At 41.9% G+C, this 16,069-nt stretch overlaps 1 protein-coding gene across 3 annotated transcripts in view; it reads left to right on the top strand.

The window, feature by feature from the left end:
- Positions 1-16,069, top strand: part of DOCK4 (dedicator of cytokinesis 4) — a 490,817-nt gene that overhangs the window by 94,089 nt on the left and 380,659 nt on the right. The window lies entirely within an intron of this gene.

Here is a 16,069-nt window from a genome sequence, read left to right as displayed (position 1 = left end):
CCAAATCACCATGCTGCACAAAGTTGCACAATCCAAACCACAGCAGTTATGGGAAAAATTGGGACCTAACATTCAAAAACGTAATCAATGACACATTTTTTAAAAAGACAGGAACCAAATAAAAATGGGGCATGGTTTTACACATGTTAAATGGTTAAGACATACATAAATACTGCAAAAAATATGGCACTTTCACTTGACAAAGACCTGAAGTTTGCTTGTGAAGGTCGGCCTCAGAGGGCTACAGCGTGGGAGTTATTGTGGAAGGAAAAATATGAGACTCTGAGGAAAGTCATCAATGTGTGTGGCTTATAGATATCATATATCATATGGAGATATATAAAATATATTATACATTTGACCCCTGAATCGTGGGGGTCAGGGCACCTACCTTCCACATAGTTGAGAATCCACATATAATTTATAGTTGGCCCTCTGTACCTGGGTGCCTCCGTATCTGAGGTTTCTCATCCTTGGATTCAACTGCCAGCGGATCGCGTAGTACTGTTGTATTTACAATTGAAAAAAATCTACATATAAGTGGACCCTTGCAGTTCAAACTCATGTTGTTCAAGGGTCAACTGTATATAGATATACACATGTTGGCTTATATACCATATCTCTGTATAATCCACAGAGACAACAAATTAGTGGTTGCCAGGGGATGGGGCAGGTAGGGTATGGGGAATGGCTGCTAATGGATATGGGGTTTCCATTTGGGGTGATGAGAATGTTCTGGAACTAGAGAGTGGTGATGGTTGCAACAGCATCGTGATTGTACTTTGTGCTACTGAATTGTATACTTTAAAATGGTTAAAATGGTAAACTTTATGTGATGTGTACTTTACCACAAAAAAAAAAAAAAAAGCAACAGCATAACTTTAATCTGTGTCCTGGGCAGGGCTCTGTCCTTGTCAGTACGGGGAACACAGTGAGGAGTGTGGTGAGGTCTGTCTCGAAGGATTGTCTGGCTTAGTTGGGAGATGAGATAAATGGAACAAGAGCTAGATTACAAGGCAGAAATGAAATGTGCCGCAGAGGGGGTGAGAATAGTCAGCTGCAGGTATGTAAAAAAATAAGTGCATCTGTTTTTCTGGAGGAATCTAAAAGGCTTTCCTTTAGGCAGTAGCACATAAGATGGAATCACTGGGTCTCAACTGAGGATCACCTAGGAAGCTCTAAAAAATACCTATCCCTAGGCCTGGCCCCCATTCAAATAAAATCAAAATCTCTGGAAGGAGGGGCTTAGTAATAGACCCCTATGGGATTCTCATATGCAGCTGGAGTGAGGACCACAGGTTTAAGAACAGTGGGATATTGACAGGTACATTCCGGGCAGAGGAAATTAAAGAAGCAAATGCCCAGCTGGGAAGAACCTAAGTTCTGTTTGACTAGAGAGAAGGATATGAATGCAAAAGATGGGGGAGCTAGGCAGGAAAAGCAGCTTAAGCAACCTCACTGGGCATCTTTCATGTCAATGTGGGAATCTGTAGTTAATTTTGTTGTCAGTGGGAAGGACTCAAATGATTTTGATGGGGGAGGGAGGAATAGATACCCGTACTTGTGCTTTAGATAGGTGAATCTGGCAGCATTCTGAGATAAAAAATGATCTGCTGTATAGATCACTGGAGAAAGGAAGGCCCGCCCGTAAGGGATGAATTTTAAGGGTCTAGACCCGAGTTTCTCAAAGTAAAATCTGCAGGCTCCTAGGGGTCCCCCTAGACCCTTTTTGGGGATGGTCTGCAAAGACAAAGCTATTTTCATAATACTAAGATGTTATTTGCCTTTTCCACTGGGTTTGGCATTTGTATTGATGGTGCAAAAGCAATGCTGGGAAAACTTTTGGTGCCTTAGTACAAATCAAGGCCATGGCGTGGGGCTGTAGTCCTTGTATTTTTCACCTCCATGCACCTACAGAAAAAAATACTAGTTTCACTTAAGAATATCCTTGATGGACCAGTAAAAATCTCAAATCTCAGGTTCATATCTTTTCAGTATTCTGTGTGACAAAATGGGAAACACTTCTAAAGCACTTTTTTTTTTTTTTTGGTTGTGCTGCGTGTGGCATGCGGGCTCTTAGCTCCCTGACCAGGGAGTGAACCTGTGCCCCCTGCGTTGGAAGCGTGGAGTCCTAACCATTGGACCACAAGGGAATTCCCTTCTAAAGCCCTTCTGCTGCGTGCTAAACAACATTGTTTGTCTTTAGGAAAAGCACTTCTGCAAATGTTTGAGTTGCAAGCTGAACTGGCTGCTTTTTTCCAAGGAACATCCTTTTTACATGGACGACAAACCGACATATAGTCCCTCAGTCTTGGGTATTTGGCAGACATTTTCTTGGAAATGAACATCACCAGCCTGTCACTTCAAGACATTTGACAGCAGTTATTGCCAATGATAAAATTTGCCCTCTTGAGAAAAATTAGAGTTAAAAAAGTTTTGTATCTGACTCTGTGATCCTAATTGCGTACCAATACTTTAAAACTTTTCGGATGAAATTTGCGATATTTTGATATTGTATAATGAGATGCATCAGCATTTGCAAGTGCTGTATTACTAAGTGAACCAGTGTTTTCCAATATTAGTCATTGGGAGTGACTGTGTCACGAGGGCTTGACCGGGATGGCTTGTGTATTCATGCCTTAATTCAGGGAACACAATGAGGTAGGTGAAATTTGCAGGATTTGGCCCCTGCATGGGGGATGGTCAGTCAGAAAGCCCAAAACCACACAGATGTTTTGAACTCATGGACTTAGAAAGCAGTAGTCCTTTTAATGAAAAATGGAAGTCAACCAAGGGAGCTGGTGGGGGAGGAGGGAGGGTAAAGGAAAATGATGTTCTGCTTTTGGCTGGATCCTGATATGAAATTTTCTTAATCCTTCATCAGATCTTCTGAAAAGAAGCTAAACTTATTGAAGCTTTTCTGCTTGGGGATGACGTTATGGAGTTAGATATAGAGAAATCAATTTTCAAAGGTTTTTTCCTTTCCTTACGTTAATAGTCATAATTTTCCTTTTTGTTGCCTTTTAAAATCTTTTATGGTGCCAAAAATCAACCCACTTTGGGCTACTGACCTCGTTGTCTGAACCCCTGAATTTTGCGTAGCTGCCTTCTCAGCCCTGCTGGTTCACCAGGGTCCCAGCTCTTCTATTGCCTCTACTCACTTGGGACTTTTCTTCTGGTCTCAGATACTGGTCATTGTATTTGAGAACTCCGGAGCAGATCTCCCTGGTTTTTAAATTGCTAGAACTGGCCTATGCCCCACTTTGCCTCAGGAATTCCCTAATAATGGAGTCTTTCACCATAGCCTCTGACCTAATTTGTTGCGGTTTTTTTTTTGTTTTTGTTTTTGTTGTTGTTTTTTTTAATTTGCAAGCTTGTTTTTATCGAATATGCGGTAGTGTAATTTTTTATTTTCCCACTGGTAACCCACCACTGCCTTCCAAGGATCCTAATTGTGGAAAATCTGTGGTTTGCTGAGCATAGAATCAGCTGTCTCACAGTGATAGCCTGTCATGTCCTTGAAGACAGTGTTAAGGGCCAGGTGAAGGGTACAAGATAAGAGGTAGAAACTGGGATAGAACTAAGTTTTTCTGTATAAGAAAGTGGGGGAGATGGAGAGGTCCCTGAAAAGGTCCCCGAGGGGGGACAGGAGCCAATGAGATTCAAAGACCTCTTATGGAAAGGCAAAGAGAGAGGAGACTGGTGGTGGGTGGCTGAAAGGAAAGAATTGAGAAGAGCTCTGCCTACAGGGCTTGCTGTGACCATGTGGGTGTAAACACGCTGGCACTTCTCTCTGTGAAGTCTTTAGTAAAATTCACTTCCTCACAGTTTACTTGGAGGAATCTTCTTTTTTTTTTTTTGAAAGTAGCTCATGATTTTTTAATTAATTAATTAATTAATTAATTATTTTTGGCTGCGTTGGGTCTTCATTGCTACGCGGGCTTTCTCTAGTTGTGGCGAGCGGGGGCTACTCTTCGTTGCGGTGCGCGGGCTTCTCACTGCGGTGGCTTCTCTTGTTGCGGAGCACGGGCTCTAGGAGCGCGGGCTTCAGTAGCTGCAGCACGTGGGCTCAGTTGTTGTGACTTGTGGGCTCTAGAGTGCAGGCTCAGTAGTTGTGACGCACGGGCTTAGTTGCTCCGCAGCATGTGGGATCTTCCCGGACCAGGGCTCGAACCCGTGTTCCCTGCATTGGCAGGCGGATTCTTAACCACTGCACCCCCAGAGAAGTCCCAGGAACCTTTTTGATGAATGTGGAAAACTCTTCTTCCAGGTTGGGACTGAGGAGCAACGTGGAGGCCCTTGGAGAGTATTCTGAGGATTATGTAGACCATGGAGTATTATGTAGACTACTCATTCCTCTTCTTTATGAATGAAGAAGTCTGTGCTTAATTAAAATAGCTAGTGATCCGAGGTTAGACAGGCAGGTCATGCTCTGTCCAGAGTAGGATCTTCAGCGCTGACCCTTAATGTAGAACCAGGGCCTCTCCAGGTCAGGGTCCTATCACTGGAGTTCTGAGAGCAAAAGCCAAGGATGGTAACTGAAGTATCATGGAGTGATAGGTTTTCTGAATAAACACTTCAGAAACATTAAAACTATTCAATGAAAAAATTGCAAAAGATGTCTAACTATGTAAAATAGAAATTACTGGTTGGAATTAAAATAAAGAGATAACAAATAACTAGCAAAACTGCCCCATTTTGGGGGCATAGAACTAGGCAGAAGTTCTGTGTATGGTAACTGATGTCAATGCGAACTAATGATTTCCACCAGTTTGTAAAATGGCAGTGCTTTTCTCAGCCTGATGGAAACAGCACTGAGACCAGGACTCCCACCTATGTGCTGAGGACAAGCAGGCAGAAATAACTGGAACTAAGGCAGTCCCTTATCCCCTCCCCGCATAAGGGAGTGTCTTCATGTCCACTGCTCACACCTCAAGACATTCCTAGCCAGTCTGGGACCCTTGAGGTGGCTCCATTCTTCCCCAGGGAGCTCGCATCCCTTCCTTAGTGTCATCTGGTCTACGTGAATGCTGTCAAGAACCAGCTATTGAGGCAGGACCAGGTGCCCCAGATGTGAAGAGCTGAAAGGGCCAACTCTTCCTGTGCCCAGGTGACATCACGTGTTGTGGGTGCTTTTCAGAAATGGCTGCACCCTTTTCCTCATGTGAGTCACCTGCACATCCTGCACTCTGCTATGTGAAGACCCGAGGGTGGATGTCGGAAGGGTGAGGGGGGCTTGGAGGGGAGGGATAGATGGGACATAGATGGGACTTCTTGCTGAGGTCCAGGCGCATTCCGAATGGGGAAGATGCAGGCAGCTGCACCTGCATTTCACTGTGGGAGGTGAGTTGCATGGAGCCCATGGGCCAGGCTCCTCCTGCAGCATGTGAACTGCACCCACGCTCCAGCTGAATACCTGTCTGATTTCCCTGAGCACGGACCCTGGGTCTATTGTGAGAGTGTCTAAAGGATGGGAGTGGGGAGTGTCTGATCTGAAAAGGCTACAGTCAGCAAGTCACCCCAACCAGGAACAACGTTGCCTCTGAAAACAGGGCCACTGTCTTCTTGGCTCAGAGATTTCTGGATGACCCCCACTGTGCATGATGCTTGCCAGATTCAGCCTTTAACCCGCCTCCTCTGCTGATGAAGGTGGCCTGGAGATCTGTCTGCCATGTGGCCCTTCCCTAGACAGGCCCAGTGTCCAGGGCCTGCTACCGGAGTAATAACACATAAATGTTTACTATTCTATTTAGTTTAGTTTCTTGACATATAATAATCTAGTCATGTCTTTGAAGCCTAAGGCTCTGAGATGGATGAGTGGGTGGTAGACCTGCATCACCCCAGACTCAGTCCACAGAGTGAGGCATGTGAGTGGAGAGATACATGTCCCTGTACATATTTTTATGAAATATTCTTTGCCTTGGAATTTTATTCTAATCATAATGGAGTTCTGCAAGTGTTAACAGTGTTTTGAGACAAGATTTCGTAGTATTTGAATTCTTTTTAAACCTTTATTGGAAAGATATCTGTTAATATATTACATTTTAATGAAAAAAGAAAAAAAACAAAACCCAGTATCAGGAGATTGGAGGCTCATATTCATGTTTGGCGGTCCTTTGGCTTTTCTGGGAGGCCATCCACAAATGACTTTCCTTTTGGGTACAATATTGCGTCCAAAGATGATTTTTAATGCAGCTTAACAGAAAAATATTGCTATATATAGAAATGCACCCTGGTTGCTCACAAATACGTGGCTTTTGTTCAATAACCAGCCTCTCTCCAAACTTTCTTAAAACCTGAGGGCCTTCCTTTTCTGCTGAGATGCAATATCCCTAAAAATCAATACATTCTTATTTTTAGTTCAGTAGTTTTACCTTGAGAGAGCAGGTGGCCCAGGAGTCTCTATCCTGAAAGCTGGTCGCATTTGTGTGAGAGTTGGATTGCCTGACTTTGTAGAGCATTTTCTTCAAGAGAACAGTCCTGCTTTTTATATTTTAGGCTTACCATATATTTTTTTCCTTCTCTGTGTCTCATTTGGGCTGCGGAGGAATTGAGTTGGCCCGTGGCTTAGCCCTCAGTGTTGTCTCCTCCTTAATCCCAACTGGAGGGAAGAGGCCTGATCGGCAAAGAGCGTTCATCTTGTCTGTTTGGCAATCGGGAGAGAGTTCCCCTGTTGTTCACCTTTGGGTGTGTGTTCGTTTCGCTTGGGGAAATGGCAGCGGAAGGTGGGAAGAGGGTTTTTGGGAGCCAGTGCTACCTGCTCGTGGGCACCCTGCCTGCCCGTTTGCTCCACTTGGGGAACCTCGGCCTCCTGGCCACGCCACTGGGATGTTGTCAAGTGGTCAGGGAGGTGGGTTTTTTTCTCTTCAATGAAGGAAACTTCTCTTTCTGAGAGAAATCCTTCAAGAACGACAAAGCACTTTCTTCTCACATCAGTCATTTGAAATGGGGTTATGATTGGGGTTTTTTTCTCTCTCCTTTTCTCCTTCTCCAATAAATAAAACTAGACCAAGTACTGGAAATGATTGGTCACCTTTACATCCCTGGTTCCTAGCAGCATGCAGAAATAAGGTGTCTGACTTTATTTACTGTAGATTAAAATTCCCTACATTCTACTAGATTATATCCCTAAGAAGCAGGATTACAGCATCCATTTTCATGGACGCGATTTAGCAGTTGTTGGGTTTCTCCTCACATTGGAATGCAATAATGTGGGTATTTTGATGTTTGTCTTCAATAAATAGAAAGGATGTGATGAAAGGTTAGCTCCTGAAGCAGGTTTTTAGTTTGTTTTGATATCAGTGGAAACTTACTGTGTTTGGCCAATGTTCTTCTAATGACCTAAGTTTTAAATACCCTTTTAATTATCTAAGTTTCACTGGGGTCTGCAAATTAAGGGAGTATAAATAAATGTCTTGTTGTCAGGAGAGTGTTCTAACAGTATCCTCAGTGCTCTCATAATAAATAGTGTAGTTAATGGTCTAAAATATTACACCTTCTCATTTATCGAGAAGGTGTAATAATTGAGGTGGAAATTTCAGTTCTGAAAGAGTGTGTCTCTTTGACTTGTACTGTCAAGCTTAGAAGCATAGCACGCTTCTAATGAGGGATTTGTTTAGTTCAGTCGTTTTCTGTTCAGTTTCCTAGAAGGATATGTAACACTCCAGTGTAGTGTGTGACACCTAACGGATTATGTAACGAATATGAATTTAGAATTCGGGTTAGTATCCTTTTTTAGAGAGTGACATGTATTTTTGCAAGCTCTTCAGAATTCAGATGAGCTTGCAGTGAAATAGTATCACTGTCTATCTAAGGATGTAATCCCAGAAATGTTTGTATTACGCTGATCTTAAGACTCTTTGTAATAAATGTATACTTAGAACTTTAGTGTGTGTGTTTTGAATAAGAGAAACTGAGAAACTTTATTAACTTCATTGCCCTATATAAGACTCTTCTCCATATTCAGAAATAATCGTTCGTGTTGCACTCAAAGGCTGTATAATTGACAATTTATTTATTTTATGTGCGGCCCTGCCTCTACGAAATTCAGGATAAATTCCTCATGCTGACATTCAAAGCCCTTTGCTGTATGACTTTAATAGGGTCTCACTTCCTTGCCCACAGGAAAACAGAGTGTCACCAAACTGGGCAACTGGCTGCTTTCCAAATGGCCTACTCTTTGCTACCCTGGAATTGTGGCTTATTCCTGGAATGATTTCTTTCCCTACTCTTCCTGCACCTTTATGTTTCAGAATTCCACCCATCCATCCCATGAGCTTCTTCCATGAAATCTCTCCTGATTCCTTTAATTAAATAAAATATCACTTTCCTCTTACGGTATGTATCATTACTCCCCCTACAGAGTGGCTTTATTATTAGTCTTCCAGGGTGACCATAACAAAATACCACAGACTGGGTGACTTAACCTACAGAAATTTATTTTCTCACAGTTCTGGAGGCTGGAAGTCCAAGATCAAGGTGTCAGCAGGGTTGGTTTCTCCTGAGGCCTCTCTCTTTGACTTTCAGAGTTCCCTTTGTGTCCTCACATGGTCTTTTTTTCTGTGCATGCATCTCCCTTGTATCCTGGGATCTCTTCCTCTTAGAAGGACATTAGTCAGATTGGGTAGGTCCCCCCATATTACCTCATTTAACTTTAATTACCTCTCTGAAGGCCTTGTCTCCAAATACAGCCATATTCTAAGGTCCTGGAGGTTAGAACTTCAACATATGCCTTTTGGGGAAACACAGTTAAGTCCAAAACAGTGGCTCTTTGTATACATTACATGTCTTTTCCTCTTTCATTTCTCTGATTAGATTGTGAGGTATTTGAAGGTAAGGCCTTGTACAAATGGGCTTATCAGATCTTAGTATAATGCCTTATATGTAATAAATAGTCAATAAATATCTGCTGGATTTAATGTTAATTAAATCAACTCTTCAAAAATTTAGTGTAGTTATTATGCTTTTAAGGAAGTGATCTATGGCCAAAACAGGGTAATTAAAATTTCTTTATGGATTTAGCCAAATGCTGCCAAGTAATTTATAAAACAAAACATTGCCAGAATACTATGTTACTCTTCTCTTGCTTTTTCCTTCAGACTTAAGTAATGCTCATTGTTCTTTTGCACACATATCCTCTCTCTCGGTCTTCTAAACTCAAGGTGAAAATAGAAGTCAAAACAGAACTTAATACATGTACCTTTTAAATCCATACAGGAATCTTCGCTGCCTTTGGCAGTCATTCTCTGCTTTCGACTGGCAAATGTTAAATAATGCTTGGGTGTAACAAGCCAATGCACTCAGCTCTCTGGAGCTAGTGACATCAAAGGCCTCATCAGCAAGCCACGCTCCTCAGAATTAGATGTTCCTTGGGAATATTTTTGAAGTTATCATTGGTTAGGTTAAGAAAGTCATTATTCCCATTTTAAAAACCTGTAAGGTTCCAAGCATTTCTGCCAACCTCCAATGTGTGGATTCCTGGATGCACTGTCAAATACATGTCTGTGTGTCAGAGGAGAATTTTTGCTGCTGCCCAAGAAGATGTATTGTTCAGCCCACAGTCTCCTCAGTGCCCCACGTCTGTGTGGATGCTTTGCTTGGAAAGGTCTGGTTCAGTTTCTCAACTTGACTTGCAAGGTCCTGCTCTGCAGTTTGCTAGTCTGATCTTCTGTGTGTTTATAGAGTTGTCCTCATCAGAGGTTTGGAATATCAATTTCTGGGCGCAGATTAGAGTGTACCCTCAACCTTTCTGACAACCAGCTTTTATCGGAAACCTGCCTTAGGAGAAAGGGGCATTTAGTGTGCCTAAAGACTTGTATCCAGGGCTTCCCTGGTGGCGCAGTGGTTGAGAATCTGCCTGCTAATGCAGGGGACACGGGTTCGAGCCCTAGTCTGGGAAGATCCCACATGCCGCGGAGCAACTAGGCCCGTGAGACACAATTACTGAGCCTGCGCGTCTGGAGCCTGTGCTCTGCAACAAGAGAGGCCGCGATAGTGAGAGGCCCGCGCACCGCAATGAGGAGTGGCCCCCGCTTGCCGCAACTAGAGAAAGCCCTCGCACAGAAACGAAGACCCAACACAGCCATAAATTAATTAATTAATTAATTTTAAAAAAATCTGTAAAAAAAGACTTGTATCCGTTCACGCCTCAAAGTATCAGGTCCCTTTAGATTCCATGGCTGCCCCCCTGAGCTGAACCTGAAGGTTATGCTCTCTTCTGTTTCTAAAGGCTGCATACGTGTCTTAGTCTGATCAGACTGCTGTCACAAAATACCACAAACGGGGTGGCTTTTAAACAACAGACCTTTACTTCTCACAGTTCCGGAGGCTGGGAGGTCCAGGATCAAGGCACTGGCAGGTTTGGTGTCAGGTGAAGGCCCACTTCCTGGTTTAGAGAAGACTGTCTTCTCACTGGGTCCTCACATGGTGGAAGGAGGTAGGGCGCTTTCTCGGTTGTCTTTTATGAGGGCACTAATCCCAGTCATTAGGGCTTTGCGCTCATGACCTAGTCACCTCCTAATACCATCATGTTGGGGGTTAAGATTCAGCATATGAATTTTGGGGGGATGTAATTATTCAGACCATAGCAATTAGGAACTGCCCATTAGAATCTGCTGTGGAGTCCACTGCCCATTACATGCCTTCCCATCCTTATAATCTTATAATATAAGATTCTTATATTTCTCGTAATGTTTGGAGGCTTTATGCCTTTGCTTCAAGGAAGCTTAGAACCAAATTTGAAACTTCATCATGGTTATTCAACTCATGTAGTTATAATGTTTGCATTTTAATTTTGTTCTCATGATTGAAAAAGATTATTTTCAGATAATTATACACTAGTAAAAAGTTGTGAAAATAATACAAAGAAGTCCTGTGTACCCATTACTCAGCTTTTCTCATGCTTTGTGTCTACTTTTTTTATTTATTTCTTTTTTCTTTTAATTTATTTATTTATTTTTGGCTGCGTTGGGTCTTCGTTGCTGCCTCCAGTTGCAGCGAGTGGGGACTACTCTTCGTTGCAGTGCGCGGGCTTCCCATTGCGGTGGCTTCTCTTGTTGTGGAGCATGGGCTCTGGGTGCACGGGCTTCAGTAGCTGTGCGCGGGCTCAGTAGTTGTGGCTCGCGGACTCTAGAGCGCAGGCTCAGTAGCTGTGGCGCACAGGCTTAGTTGCTCCGCGGCATGTGGGATCTTCCCGGACCAGGGCTTGAACCCGTGTCCCCTGCATTGGCAGGCGGATTCTTAACCACTGAGCCACCAGGGAAGCCCTGTGTCTACTTTTTAAAAAAAAAAAAATTCATGTTTTATTTTAGGAAATTTTAGATTTTCACATTGATTTTTAAATTTGTTTGCATAAACTTATTGCTCGGTTCTTGACTGTAATTTTCCATAATTTATTTAGAGAAAGGTTGAAAAAAGCTGATAAATAAGGAAAAATAATAGCATCTGTCATGTATAAGTTAATTTAAGCATGTTTCAGATCACCTTCCAAGGTGAAAGGGATTAGGAGTTTTTCTCCTCAGATACAAGCACAGAATAATGTCCTCAATATGGTCTCTGACTTGTTTCTGTTAATGGCCAGTCTTTCCTGTTTTTTAATGATCCCAGTAGATTATTAAGCTAATAGTCTCAAGGTAATAATCTAAAATGATGCTTTAATCCCTTTCTTGAGTCATAATATTCTTGAAACTGTCATTCCCCCAAACATTACTGATCTCACCCTTGTTGGAACCCATTTACTGTTTAGTATTGACAGATCACACCGTTTGGCACTGGGGTAATTATATACTATCTTATATTTTTCCGAAATTACTTTTTAGTCTTTTCTCCCCCCCTTCCCCCACCCCAGATTATAAGCATTTTGAAACTTGTGCCTTATACTTTTTATATTCTTTCTCTATTCCTTAGCACAGATTTAAAATACAGGAGGTCATTTAGATATTTTTCTCCTAAAAAGTGGTGTTTTATACTTGTCCATTCTAAATCGTGCTGTACAATATGTGGGAGCGGGTAGAGCACATTCCTTCTGATGACTGATTCTCTGGGGTTGTTAGCAGCCAAGGTTAATTTTGAGTTTTGGCGCTTCCCCTGCAGTCAGAGAGCCAAGTTTCATAAGCCTTGGCCTACAATTATGTGCAAAGAAGCTGTAAAGGTTTAAAGGTTGTGAGTTGGGAGTTTTACCCCCCCCACCTTCCTCTTAGAGGGCCCGCCCTACTCTATGATTAATTTGCTAATAGAGAGAGCAGGGCTGGCTAACGAGGCATTCTATTTCAGTGGTGCACTTAAAAGTAATTCAGTAATAATTGCTGCGTGTTATGATTCGTATTCCAGAACACACAGTAGCAATAACACATGTGTCGTGAAAGTACCATTATAAGATCGAGAGGGCATAAACCTACCTACCCCGTGTTCTCCAATGACCACAATTCCAGGAAAAAATTCAATACTGTCGTCTTTCTAAAGAGCCTGCCCTGCAGCAGTGGCCTCAGCAGGGAGAAGTGTGTTGTGGACGGGGTGCAGGAGCCTGGGTTTACTCTCCTTGTCCTCAGGCTGGTAAGGTGGGTCCACCTCTGAGAAGTTGGCCCTGTGTCGTGTCCCGAAGGGGTAGGCAGGACTGGGCCCCTGGTCTCAGAAAAAGGGAGCGATTGTTTAGGGCTCTTCTTAGGGCAAGAGCACTCATGAGTTTATCTTTTTTAAAAAAATCCTATAAATGGACCATCTTTCACCAATCTACCCTATCCCAAGACTGAGCCCTTGGTTTTAAGGGCCATGAACAAATATTCTGCAGCTCTGACTCCCCTGAGTAAATAGGCCTCCTGCCCAGGCTAGGAGGTGGCCCTTTGGGCTTTCCCACTGGCTCTCAGGGGTCTGGGGCTGGGATTAGAAAGGGAAGAAGGAGATGATCTGAATTTGTGATTGTGACTTCTCTGGACTCAAGTTCCCATTCATTTTTCAGTACTTTTATCCATAGTCGTAGGAAAATTCCACCTTGTTCTTACTTTACATTGGCTCTCTGAACTTTGGGGGTTGTAACCTGAGAATTAGAAAAACTAATCACGTGCTATTGTCCTGTAGTATTGTGGGAAAAATGGGTATAATTGATAAGTTTTAAAAATGGCAATGTTTCATGTAACTTGAGTTAATTTTGTAGCTATTTGAAGTGACTTCTTTGCTGTCATAGGTGAACTCATGCGTGGGCACAAGTCAGCATTACCAGAGGCAGAAGTCTAGGCATCTGTGGGTTTGCTTCCTTTCAATAAGAAAACTCTTTAAAAAAATGTGAACTTGTGATTTTATTAATACTTTAAAAGATTTTATTAGTATAGAGTAACCAGAATTCTTAAAGGGCTAATCCACTGTGTAAATGTTAATTTCTAACACGCAGCATGTTTATAATGCTTACAGACACCTTTCTAAGTGTTTAACATGTATTAACTCAGTTATTCCTCATGACATTCACCAGCTAGGTACCTTTCCTAAGGATTAGAAGGTGGCAGGGCTGGGATTTGAACCTTGGCAGTTTGTTCTGGAGTTTTTCTTCCTTATCACCGTGCTGTGCTTACTTTTAGAACTCACAATGTTTCTAGCTTTCTCTTTCTTCCTCACCCACTTCTCAGTGTCTCAGCCACTTACTCACTAATCTTACTGAGACCTGCTATTAATTAGGTGGTGTGGTTGAGTATATGTCCTGTCCTCAAAAACCTCAGACTAGCAGTGGGAGACAGATACGTAAATAGTTGTAGAGCAAGGAGCATTTGAATTTGGGAAGTAGAGCAAGAACTGTTGGAGAGGTTGACAGGAGAAAGGCAGACCCACTCTGTTGGGGAAAAAGGGGGAGCATGTGAATCTCAGGAAAGACCTCAGAGCATCAGCATTTAAAGGAAAGCGAAGGATAAGGGCTGGGCAAAAAAAGACCTTAGGAAAAATTAGTCAGTGGGCATAAAATGTAGAAAGTTCAGGAATGAACTACAGTTCTATTTGAAGGCAAAAAGAAAAGTGAGTGTATTTGCCAGTAGGGGAAAGGCAAAAAAATTATGGTTGGAAAGTGAAATATTGGAGTTAAAAATACCAAGGGAGAGGGGTTCTGAGGGATTTCATTGTGTGGAGAATCATAACAACAATAAATATCAAATTCAACCGAGAATTGCTTCGGGAAGTTGGCACTGGGTCATGGCTTTTCTAGGGCTGATTGGTAGCCTTTGTAATAAGCTGTTTTATTGGTGCCATTTGTCTTTTGACATAAAAGTACTTGGTGCTAAGCAACCGCATGTAAAAATCAAGCCTTCCTTCTTCATAGCACATACTTCAACTCCCTGGGGACCAGAGCTATGATATAGGCAGGGTCACCATCATCTTGATTCAAAAGACATTTTGAGATGTGTATTATAGACGAATTTCTTAACTAGCATGTGAAATATATAGTAAGTCAGCATGACCTTATACTGGGATAATGGAGCTGAATTTATACCTGGGCCCTCTCTGCCTGTGATAAAATTGCTTGTTAATTCTTAGTAGGTGATTTTTTTTTTTTTTTTTTTTTGGTGGATTGCTGACTGTAATAATTCTTATCTTTAGAAGTGATGCCAAAAGTGAAATCTTCTCACTGTGCATGTTCCCTCACCCTATCCTTCCATAACACACACACACATTCAGTTCCTGGGAGACCCTCACACTTTTAACAAGTGCTTTACATAGTTACCAATACCTGAATTGTAACTATATCAAAACACTCTATGAAATGCTTCATGCATAATATAATATTCCTTATTCAAAGTTGGAAGGAGGTATGATAGTTGGCATATGTAGGTTTGAAACACAGCTCATTTTCATTGCCAGAATTTATTTTTATTATACTATTCCATGGAATCTAAAAATAAAGATATGATTGTAAAATTATAATAACCTAGAATTAAGCGGATAAAATACTGTTTGTGAGTCCTTGTTTTGCAAATATTTATCAGTGTTTAATTTGTACAAAAAAATCCACAAAAACAACACCTGTTCGTTATTTTTTGTTGATTTTTAATTTTTACATCTTTCCAACAGTTATGTCAGTACTAATATATTAATGGGCTCAAATACCTCCAAATATATTTATAAATGTGAGTGAGGGGGTAGTTTTATCTGCTATTGTGTCCATCTAGCTACTTGTCTATTTAATTGCATCTGTTACTTTTCTTTTTTTTTTTTTTAATTTATTATTTATTTTTGGCTGCGTTGGGTCTTCGTTGCTGCGCGCGGGCTTTCTCTAGTTGCGGTGAGTGGAGGCTACTCTTCGTTGCGGTGCGCGGGCTTCTCATTGAGGTAGCTTCTTTTGTTGCAGAGCATGGGCTCTAGGCGTGTGGGCTTCAGTAGTTGTGGCTCGTGGGCTCTAGAGGCACGCTCAGTAGTTGTGGCGCACGGGCTTAGTTGCTCCGCGGCATGTGGGATCTTCCCAGACCAGGCCTCGAACCTGTGTCCCCTGCATTGGCAGGCGGATTCTTAACCACTGCGCCACCAGCGAAGCCCTGTTACTTTTCTTATGTGTACATATTATGGGGTTTCTTCGTACTTTGTTGATTTAAAAGACAAGTTTTTCTGATTGACGTGTCTGTATAAGGTCTGTTAGCCTAAAAGAAAATAGTGTTTTTTCATGGATTCAGTCAATCAGTCTATCAATGTTAATGAATGCCCACCATGTGTTAGGATAGTTGCTTAGTGGTGAACAGAACTGTCACCTTCCCTTACCTCATGGAACTTACAGTGAGGTCCTGGAGACAGGCATCGAATAAATTAACAAACAAGTAAATACAAATTATCAATTGTGCTTAGGAATACAGTAAACTATTTTTTCCTGTTGAAGAGAATAAGGGGCTATTATTAAAGAGAGGCATGTGTCTGGAGGATCCTACTGTAGACGTGGTTATCAGGGCTAATGTCTGCTGTATTTCTGTGGACTTTTATTTATTTGCCTTTCTAGACTGTAAATGGTGGTGGTAGTCAGTTTTAGGAATTTAAATTTCTTCTGCACTTTTTCTTTTTAGGTGTTGTGAAAGTATTTCTTGGATTATTTAAAGTTCAGTATATGTTAATT

Source organism: Balaenoptera physalus (genome assembly GCF_965194825.1).
Source record: "Balaenoptera physalus genome assembly, chromosome: 8".
Classification (NCBI taxonomy): domain Eukaryota; kingdom Metazoa; phylum Chordata; class Mammalia; order Artiodactyla; family Balaenopteridae; genus Balaenoptera; species Balaenoptera physalus.
The sequence above is the reverse complement of the archived record's forward strand: the minus strand, read 5'-3'. Positions and strand labels throughout refer to the sequence as shown.